The sequence below is a fragment of the Aquarana catesbeiana genome, linkage group LG04 (assembly GCF_042186555.1).
Source record: "Aquarana catesbeiana isolate 2022-GZ linkage group LG04, ASM4218655v1, whole genome shotgun sequence".
NCBI lineage: Eukaryota > Metazoa > Chordata > Amphibia > Anura > Ranidae > Aquarana > Aquarana catesbeiana.
This window is the reverse complement of record NC_133327.1, coordinates 116,850,383-116,861,253: the sequence shown is the minus strand read 5'-3', so window position 1 is coordinate 116,861,253 and position 10,871 is coordinate 116,850,383.

Sequence of the window (10,871 nt, the reverse complement as noted above, 5' to 3'; positions counted from 1 at the left end):
CAAAAACAACCACCACTATAAGGGTAGATTTTTAAAATTTCCCCAGACTTCATCATGAAATTTACACCTGTGGCGACCCCCAGTGTGTGCTAGAATTAGAGTAGGCAAACTATACCCTGACTCACTCTGTAGATTTTTGTGAGTCTTAATTGGGTCAGGGTTTATTAGAGGTCAGGACTGGGTGACTCATCCTAGTAGCCCTCTGGTGCCTCCCCCTGGTCTGGAAGGTTGGAGGAGCTGCCATGCATATTTATGAGGCCTTGGCCAATCCCCAGTAATGGGCTGGCAGGGGGCAGAGAATACCTCATAGATAGACATGGGCCATACCAGCAGTGGCAGTCGGGTGGAAGATGGAGATGCAGTCTTGAGGAGGCTTTCAGTGGCCCTGAGGGGTACCCCCTAGTCTGGGGAGGTGTCCTGCTAGGACTTGGGTGCTGGGAGAATCATGCCAAAACATACGGGAGGAGGTTTTACTGGAGGCACAGGAGCAAGAAAGGACAGCCTGAGTAGTTCAACACTGTTGGGGACTAATAAAGGAGGAAGGCTGCCATATGTAGCCAGTCTCTGTTGAAGACAGCGGTGTGCTTAAAAGGATAGTTCACCTTTACAAAAAACCTGCCTATGCAGGTAAAGGATGTTTGTAGATTAAAACAAACTGTGCAGCTCTGACTAAAGATTAATATTGCTATTGGTGTAGGCCATTTACATACCTTATGACGCCTGAATGGAATACTCCCAAGACGTTGCTAAGTGAGGACTAGTTGTCACTGCTCAACTCCACCATCACAGGAGTGAGCTCTTTCTCTGATTCAAATCCCCTCACATACTCTTTCTTTCCCCTGATGCAGTAGTTCTGAGTTCAGCATTTGAGAGCTCACTCCTGTGATGGTGGAGGATGACTAGGCCTCACTTAGCAACGTCCTGGGATCACCTAGTAATGTCCTGGGAGCTTTCCAGTCAGGTTTCATAAGGTATGTAAAAGGCCTAAACCTATAGCTGCATAGTTTTTTTTAATCTATAGATGCATAGGCAGTTTTGTGGTAAAGGTGACCTATCCCTTTATCTCGTCAGTCCTTTCCCTGAGAGATTTCCTGAGAGTTAGCCGGGTGGGCTGGTAAAGAGTCAGTTGGGTGGACTGGTGCGAATGAGGCAGCTGCAGCCAGCTGGGGTGGGAGGGCATGAAGAGGTGATGCTGGGACCAGTGACCACAAATGAAACAGGAGGGAAAGTTACATGCTGTGTCACTCCATGTGTGCTACTGTCAAGGGAGTGCGAGTTCCTGCCTGTAATGGGCCGTTACTGAACTGACAAGGAGACTGTCAAGTTCCCCCAGGAGTGTACCAGCAGAGGCTGAGCAAGAGTGTGCAGGAGGAGAGTGAAGAGGAGACTGTATATAGCTGTATATAGGAAGTTGTCCCTAAAGTTTGCTGAAGTCAAGTTGTTAAACCCCTAATAAATAAACAGCAACAAAAAAGCTATGGACTGTTCCCTGACTCTGTGTGCCTGTGAAAATTCGGTGTGCCTGGCTGTGCAAGGGTAGGGGGATCCCTGTTCATCTGCAGCTGCTACATGGGGTGTGCTACATACCTATGACTTAATGAGTCAGAAGATTGTGTTATTCCCCCCTACCACTCTATTCAGACTGACCATTCGCACTTTTAGTTAAAGAGAGTCTAGAGACAAACAGTTAATGCTGTGATCTCTCTTTAGAAAATCTGTAGTGCTTTATGAGTCCTGTTTTATAGCTGCATAAGATTAAAATGCTTTGCATTTCTTTGAACACAGCACGTCTTAGTGAGATATATTTTCATTTCAGGCACACCAGGTCAGATTCGCCCACTAGTGTTTAAATACAGAGCTGCTAAAACACATGCATTGGACTGGAATGCAAAAAACAGTATTCCATGACAGTGCCCATAAACAGTTTACCCAAAATTTATATATATTTTTTTTGCACAGGCTGTGGAGTTTTAACAGCTGACAGTTTCTTATATCGATAGAGCACTGTGTTCCTGTTCCAGAGTTTGGCCCTGCCCCTCACGATACCAGTGTTAGCACTGCCATCTTCATTGGTAAATGAGGCTGCCATTACAGAGGTGGGCTAAAGGTGAGAAGCAGATGCAGGGCCAAGTACCATTTTCCTACTGGAAGTCAGAATTGGTATGAACCCAAGGTTATTTGGATGCACACTGCCTGCATCACTATTCTCCTGCCTATTCACCTTTTTACAGTTAGGGCAGGTTCTTTTTAATGCTAATGATCTTTAAGGGTATGTATACTTCTAAACTTAAACTAGCCCCTTCCTCCTCCCCAGCTGCAGTCTTAGCATGTCCTAATTGGTATGGAGAACCTCTAAGCTGGTCAAGGAGCTATAGTCATGACAATCTGGTTTCACATTAGCAAAGATGTCATTTTTTTTTTCCATTCACCCAGTGGGCAGAATGAAAAAGTAAAAAGTAACAGATTCCTCTATCTGCACAAAAACAAGGTGAATGGAGGAATCCCCCCACCAGGACATTATATTTGGGCAGTGTCATCTGCAGCTGTCTCTAAACAGTGATCATTGGCTGCAACCTTTGATCCAGAAAAGTTTTTCAACATGTCCCTTCAACAGAAGTTGATCGAATGGTTGAATTCTTTTGAGCGGGAACAGCCACACAGTGATCAATTCACTCAGTGTATGGTCAGCTTTAGGCCTCATTCACACAAGGCAGATCCGTTTAGCGGAGTCCGCCAGCTCAGCAGGAGATCCCCACTGAGCCGGTCCGTCTTTGCTCACTGAGCGGGGAGGGGCCTGTCAGATCTCATCCGATCCGCCAAGATGGATGGCGAACGTATCGCCATACGTCTGTTTTTAGCAGATCGGGTGGCAGACGGGTGGCAGCGGACACATCTCCGCTGACATCCGTCTCCGCATAGGAGTCAATGGATGGCCTGCTCGGATCTGCCTGAAAAACAGACAGGCGGACCCGAGCAGGCTTGCCATGTGAAAGGGACCATATTTACTCTCACCATACTTGTTCACTCTCTATGCAAAAGCATATAACGCAGGCAGCAGAACTGGAGGAAGATGATAAAGGTTTTAAGATGGGTGGAATAAACATCAACAATCTTTAATATGCTGATGACACTAAAAATATAGCTGAAAATGTACATGACCTCAATAGCATCATAGAGAAACCTAAAGAACTGAGTGAAAAGATGTGACCTCAACTAAACATCAAGAAAATTAAGATTATTATGACAAGGAAGACAGCTAGATGATAGTGAAGTTGGTGAAGTAGTGGACAGCTTCTGTGTTATCGTATCAAATACAATAAGTATTAACAGCAGTCAAGAACAGACTGGCACTTGGAAGAGCAAGGAAGAATGGCCTTCAAAGAAAGGTCTTCAAATGAACCAATGTGTCTATAAGTACAAATATTTGAATTGTCCATTATATTTTCGTCACTTTTTCAGGATGTGAAAGCTGGACAATGAATAAGCAAGATAGGGAAGCCTTTAATGCCTTTGCATACTGGTGTAGGTGAAGAATTCTAGTTATATTTTTGACAGAGAGGAAAGTGTAAAATATATCCCTTAACTAACGGAGTGTCACATACCTGGTATAGGTCAAACTGAAAAAAGGGCTTCCCTTGTACCTCCTGTCCAATACCCACTGGAGTTGGTGACTTGATGTAGAAGGACGAGGAGTGGCATAGGTACCTGCGGTAGGTCCAGGAAAAGTGGGTGTTCAGATGACAGTTTGCATACTGCTGGTATACTGTGGTGGCTCACACTGGAATGTGTGCAGAAGGCTGGCACACAGGTGAAGCACAGGAACTTGCAGGCGCAGGAAGCAAAGAACAATGCCATAGTCAAGACGAGCCTGGGTAAAAACTGGGTAGCAGAGGCAACAAGTCAAAGAGCAGGGAGAGAGGTCATAAGGACCCCTTTACCTATTCAGCAGCATATAAGAAACAGCAACTAACAATTAAGCACTAGAGCTGTGGTAGTGTCCACAAGTAGATTTCCCCAGCTACCCTGTACACTGCTCTATGCAGTACTGCCCACTGACCAAAAAGCAAAGGATGAGTAAGTTGGTAATATTAGAGCTTTAAAAAGTGCACTCAGGGCTTGTGCATGAATACAATAAAAAGCTGCAACATCATGCACGGCGCATTAAAAAAAGAAATTTAAAAAATGGTTAAAGTGTTGCTAAACCCACAGCAGTAAAATTAGTCTGTATATGCAGTAAAGCATGCTTGTTATACCCTAAGGGGTTAATCCTTTGCATTGTGTATAAAGGCTGTTTGATCCTGTCTCTCTGATCCTCCTCCTCTTCCACTGTCTCCAAAAAATAACCTGATATTTACCGAGCCAGGGGACGGGCTGCACGTGCTCAGTTTGGTGTGTATTTGCCACAGTTTCTTTTTTTTTTTCTTGGGAGGGTGCACGTGATCAGCACAGGGCCAATCAGCACTGTCCAGACATGTACAGACAGAGGATCAGGGGAGAATGAAAACTCCTCCTACAAGCTTTACTAGGAACTGATACAAATCACAAGGCTGCTATATACTGCTGATGAGAAAAGGTATCTATCCATTTATATTTACTAAAGCGATTATATTTCCATGTTCTGTGGGAGACCAGATATAGTAAATGCAGGTTCTGGGTTTAGTAACCCTTTAAAAAAATATTTTTTTAATTAAAAATAAATATATATACAGTCATGGCCAAAAATATTGTCACTCCTGCATTTCTGTCAGATAATACACCACTTTGCCAAGAAAATTGTTGCAATTACAAATGTTTAGGCATTCTTATGTTTATTTCTTTTGTTTGTATTGGTATGACACAAAAAAAGTGGAGAAACAAAAAGCCAAACTGACACATTCCACAGAATGTGTCAGATTTGGAAGAAATAATTGCATTCTAAGTTTATGATGCTCTTGCAATTAGTAAATAAACTCACCTGCATCAATTAACAGGTGCTAACAATATAGAAATCACACTGGTAACCAGTTAAACTGGTCAAAAATTGACTCAACTTTTCTGTTGTGTGTCTCTGTTTGTCACATGGAACATGAAGAAGAGAAAGAGCAGCATAGTATTGTCGGAGGATTTGAGAACAAAATTGGGGAAAAGCATGGACAATCTCAAGGTTACAAATCAATCTCCAGAGATCTCATTATTCCTGTGTCCACTGTGCGCAACATTGTCAGGAAGATTACAGCCCATGGCACTGTAGCTAATCTTGGACGTGGACGAAAGAGAAAATTTGATCAAAGATTGCAACAAAGCATTGTTCGAATGGTGGATAAAGAAGCTCGATCAACTTCCAGACAAATTCAAGCTGACTTTCAGGCACGGGGTGCAACTGTGTCAGTATGCTGTGCAGAGGCGCCTGATGTCTTCCTTATCAACCAATGTCATCAGTGGTTGTTAGGACGCCGGTAGCTAGAAGGTTGTAATGGTGCATAATTAAATCCATGGATTTGTGTAACTAAAAAGCAGGTTTGATCTACCCGCTGGCTTGTATACAATTTTTGGGCAATTTTTAGGTATTTTGCCAAGGCACCCCTGAGGAAACCTGAAGGTACCCTGTTGAAAAAGGCTGTGTTATACTATAAACATTGGGTCTTTTTTCTAAAAACAGGACTGTCCCCTTTACAACATATGCCCTTGTTGAGGTCTTTATTAATAACATTTCTAAAGATGTGAAACATTTTCTTGTTGAGAAGGATCATAGGGATCATATACCTGGGAACATGGGACTGGGAGAAAGAAAGGCATTAGATCAGTGGTTCTCAACTCCTGTTCTCAGGACTCACTAACAGGCCAGATTTTAAGTATTACCTTGGGGAGATACAGACTAGAATAATGCAATCACTGAGCAGCAAATGATATCACCTGTGATGTATTTCAGTTATCTTGCAAACCTGGCCTGTTAGTGGGTCCTGAGGACAGGAGTTGAGAACCATTGCATTAGATGATCTTGGTTAAAAAAAATAAAAAAACAAAACTGACATTCTTCGTAAACTAGCAGATAAATGAGGTTTTCCATTGTAGTAATGGACCCCATAGCATATAGAGATGAAATCTTAAGACAACTTGAGCAGTGAAAAGGGTATGTGTTGAAATACTAGGATGAGTGTTAAGATCAGATATTATTGCCAGAGATTTTCAGGATTCTCTTCAACCAGCACATATACTCCAGTATTATATATGTTACCCAAGACACACAAGGACTCCAATCATTTCTGGTCACGACGTTTGTCCCTATTGCTTTGGACAAGATACTCTCTCCACTAGTGCAAGGAACTAGGGCATATAATAAATATACAAATGTATTTTTGAAAAGATTACATGGTCTCACAGATGTGACACTGGGATCCCTTCTGGTAACATGGGATGTCTCCATCCTACACACTTATGTACCTCTGTAGGCTATATTTAAAGTGTTACTAAATCTAGAACCTGCATTCACTATATCTGGTCTACCACAGTACACAGACATGAAAATGCAATTATTTTAGTAAATATAAACTGGTAAATGTATAAAGCTATCCCAGGGAATATCGCCAGAGTGGATATCCCAGGGATAAAGATGGCTACTTTTGGCCAGAGGGCAATAAAGAGAAAGGTATATAAAAAATCAATAGCAAATGTTATTATTTATTTTGAACAACGCCACAAGAGTATATAAAATCTGAGTATATTACTTCCTAGTGGAAGTTGAGGGTCATAGGTCTCCTGAGACCGACCGTAAAAAGGTACACCAAGTGTATGGCTGACAGATGGTGTATCAATTAAACAAATAGACTGACAAAGACTGACTGTGCACACACAGTGACAGACAAACAAATATATGCAGTGCAGGCGCCTATATTAAACCACACCTGCAAAGAAACCCCAATGGCTAATCACCAATATTATTTAATGGTAAATGAACGTATAAAGATATAGGGGTGACTAAGTAGGTGTGGTCCCCAAGAAAGTAAGAAAACTATACCTGGCTAAGTAGATGCCACCATGAGGTTAAAGACACAAATAAAGGACCATACGTGATGTAACAAATTGCAATATCCAAGAGTCCTATTAGGGCTGTGTAGAAGTGAATACAGTCACATCATGGTATATATGTCTCCAGAAGACAAGTCCTAGAAATGTTAAAGTTCAGGGTGAGACTCATAATTGCTATAATGAAAAAATAGCTCAAACCGTGGATCAAAGTCAGTAGATTGTCAGGCTGTGCCAAGGTAGTGATAGCTCATGAAGAGATAGCCTATATCTGAAAGAAATTTACCAGGTGATAATATTCCATATTACTTCTCAGGCTATCGTCAACTCACAGTATAACCCATGCTGTGTGTCCATCAGACACTGTTGTCACGGAACCCGAAGCAGTTACCAGCCCACTCAGTAATATTGGGCAAAGTTCTAATACATTAGTGCTGCTAAATATACTAACATGATGCAATGGTATTAAGCATAAGAAGCAAAGTTCCAATATCTGGGTGCAGCAAAGTATACAAGCATGTTGCAATGGTAACGTTACCGCCTTTCTTCCCCGTATGGATTCGGGTGCTTCAGAGGTACAGCAGGCTCATTGCGTTCCCGACCGTCTGTGAGTGGTATGTAAACAGATGCCAGTGGGTCTGACGTCCTGGATGTTTTGACAGCTAGCTGTTCGTTGGTAAGCCACGCCACGGCGGGATCTTGCAACAGCCTAGCGGCTATACTGGTGACAGTTTCAGCTATGTAGGTGAAAGTGTTTGGAACAGCACTCCTCCGCTTCTTCGCTTCCTTGAGATGTTCCGGGGATCACTCAATCGGCGTCCATGCACGCTGATTACGTTGACGCGTTTCGCAACGTCATGTTACGTAGCTTCAACTGGATGTCCAGTTGCTTTATACCTGTATGCTTTACACAGGCTACAGCTAGAGCCTCTTAATTCGAGGAGTGGCAGTGAACAAGTAACTATTACTCTATATATAGGGAGAGACTAATTTTGTGGCCATCCTTTTTTTTGTAATATATGATAAACTGATAAATATCTTTTCTCATAAGCAGTATATAGCAGTTTTGTGACTTCTATCAGTTCCTAGTATAGCTTGTAGGAGGAGTTTTCATTCTCCCCTGATCCTCTGTCTGGACAGTGCTGATTGGCCCTGTGCTAATCACATGCACCCTCCCAAGAAAAAAAAAAACTCTCTAGCAATATACACCAAACTGAGCATGTGCAGCCATCCACTGGCTCTGTAACTATAACGTTATTTTTTGGAGACAGTGGAAGAAGAGGAGGATCAGAGAGACAGGATCAAACAGCCTTTATACACAATGCAAAGGATTAACCCCTTAGGTTCCACAGTGAGTATAACAAGCATGCTTTACTGTATATACAGACCGATTTTACTGTTGTGGGTTTAGTAACACTTTAAGTTAATTAAAATGAGTGATAGATATTTGGAGAACTGCTGTAATTATTTCTGACTATATTTTTTCTATTTTAGGAATATTTCTTTCTACAGCGATATGGAGTTGCTATGTGTGAGTTTATGAATGAATCTGAACACTCACAAGAGTGATTTTTACAACATTGTTGTGCAACTTGGTGCTATATTTATCAAGTTCATGTAATGAATTTAAAGTGTAAACAAATTCAATTTTTGGACGTTTGTATATTTGTAGGAGGGCTGATTGCACACTGATATCTATACCAAACCCACCGAACCAGTTATTAAAATTTGACAGCTTTGATTCCTCATATGTGTTCTGGATGGTGATTTACAGTCAGTTATTAAAGATTAAGCGCATTGCCAGGGATCCAAATAAATTGAAAACACGGCTGTGACAGATGAAAGTTACGTTTCTGGAGAGAGGGTATCCTCGGGACATGCTGAACTGTGAACTTCATAGATGAATGAATGCAAAACAACATGAGTTTAAACATAGCAAACCTAAAAGGATTCTCTTTTCAATGCAATGCCATCCCACTAGCATGAAAGCTTTCTCGTGTATCATAAAGCTTTGACCTCAATTGGCACAGGCATACCCGGAGATCCCTGATTTACAGTTGGTTCCGATCCAGGCCTTCTGACACAGTTATGTGCTGAGAGATCTATTGGTTCGATATAACTTTAGGACCTCTACAGTAAAGAAACCAGAACTTTCCTGGGGGGGGGCAGGCGGATGAGATATTTTCCCTGTTTATCCTGCATACGATGTCCCCTGATTTCGAAGGGGAATCAGTTTAGATATAGGTAATTTATGTCAGCCCTAAGAACATTATACATGACAATTTGCTTATGTGATTTACGTGCTAACCTGCAACTCTTGCAATTTACTATATGCAGGGGAAAATACCCAAAAAGCCAAAGACAGAATTGTCCAATTTAGGTAGCCGATCCATAAAAAGTATGCAACCCTACCCGTCTGTAGGCATTTTGGAAAAAAAGGGTCATTATGAAATAGATCTGTTTCATTACCTTGGATATGTGCCAAAAACAAGAAGAGGAGGCAACCACATTTTAATATTTAAAAAATAAGTCTGGTGGATAAAGAGATTAAAGTCAATTCATCCTGATGGTCAGAACATGACTTGCATTTATTCTTGTGACAGCTGATTTTTGGATTCTTTGGTATTAATCAGTGTGTGTTTATACAATAAGTCTTTGATATGATTACATTTTGATACAATGTATTTGAGCTTTATAGGGGTGAGATACCTTTTGCTTGTAATCTGTCTTTTTTGTATCATATTTTTGCTCTTATTGGACGCTAGCAGGAGGAAGTGTAACTGTGTGATTTCCACTTTGTAGCAGTATTTAATGAAGCTGCTTGTGTAGCTTAAAGTGAGTGTAAAGCCTTTTAGTTTTACTTACCTGCTCTGCTAAATGGTATTGCACAGAGCTGCCCCTCTTCCTCAACTGTGCATACCCCATAGCAAGCTGTGTGCTATGGGGGCACATGTGCGGGCCTACTTCCAAGCCAGGCTGTGTCCCCATAGACATATACAGAGTGGCTCGGCCACACCCCCCCCCCACTCCCTCCTCACAGGATTTGACTTACAGCAGCAGGAGCCAATGGCTCCCACTGCTGCCTGAGTCTCATGTGGGAGCAGGGAGAGGGGAGACAGGCAGGGCTGTCTTTAATATTGACTGGACCCTGGACAAATATTTTCTTGCCTCCCCCCATGCAATTTCACTCTCCACCTACTCTGAGACATACAATAAATAGCGGCTAGACTCAAAATCAGTTTAATGAATCAGATCAGGCAGCGATTGGTTGCCAGAGGTTAGTGTATCATTACTGCTCACTGACTGGCTGCTAGAGGTTACAGCACACATTATGGCTCACTGATTATTTTTGCTAAAGGTTACAGCACATGACTTCTGCTTGTTAATTGGTTGCTAGAGATTACTGTACATCAATACTGCTCACTGGTTGCTAGAGATTACAGGACATCCTTACCATCACTAATTGGTTGCTAGAGGTTACTGCACATTATTATTGCTCAATGATTGGTAACTAGAGGTTACTGCACATCTTTACCGCTCAATTATTGGTTGAAAGAGGTTAGTGCACATCATTACTGCTCACTAATTGGTTGCTAAAAGTTAGTGCACATCATCTCCTTGCTGGCTGCACACCATGGACTGGGGAGGTGAGGGGACCCATCATTAGACAGAAAACTCTGACTGGGATCAGTGGCAATGCTGGGGGGTTGAGGGGATCAGTGGCCGTGGGTGGGATGATGGGATTAGTTAGGAGGCAGTACGCTGTGGCAAATTCTGAATCATGTAGAGCAAAGCTGGAAATCTTTGGCAAGTATATAGTGCGGGATTCTACACTGACCACCAATGTAATGGGGAATTTAGAGTGACCA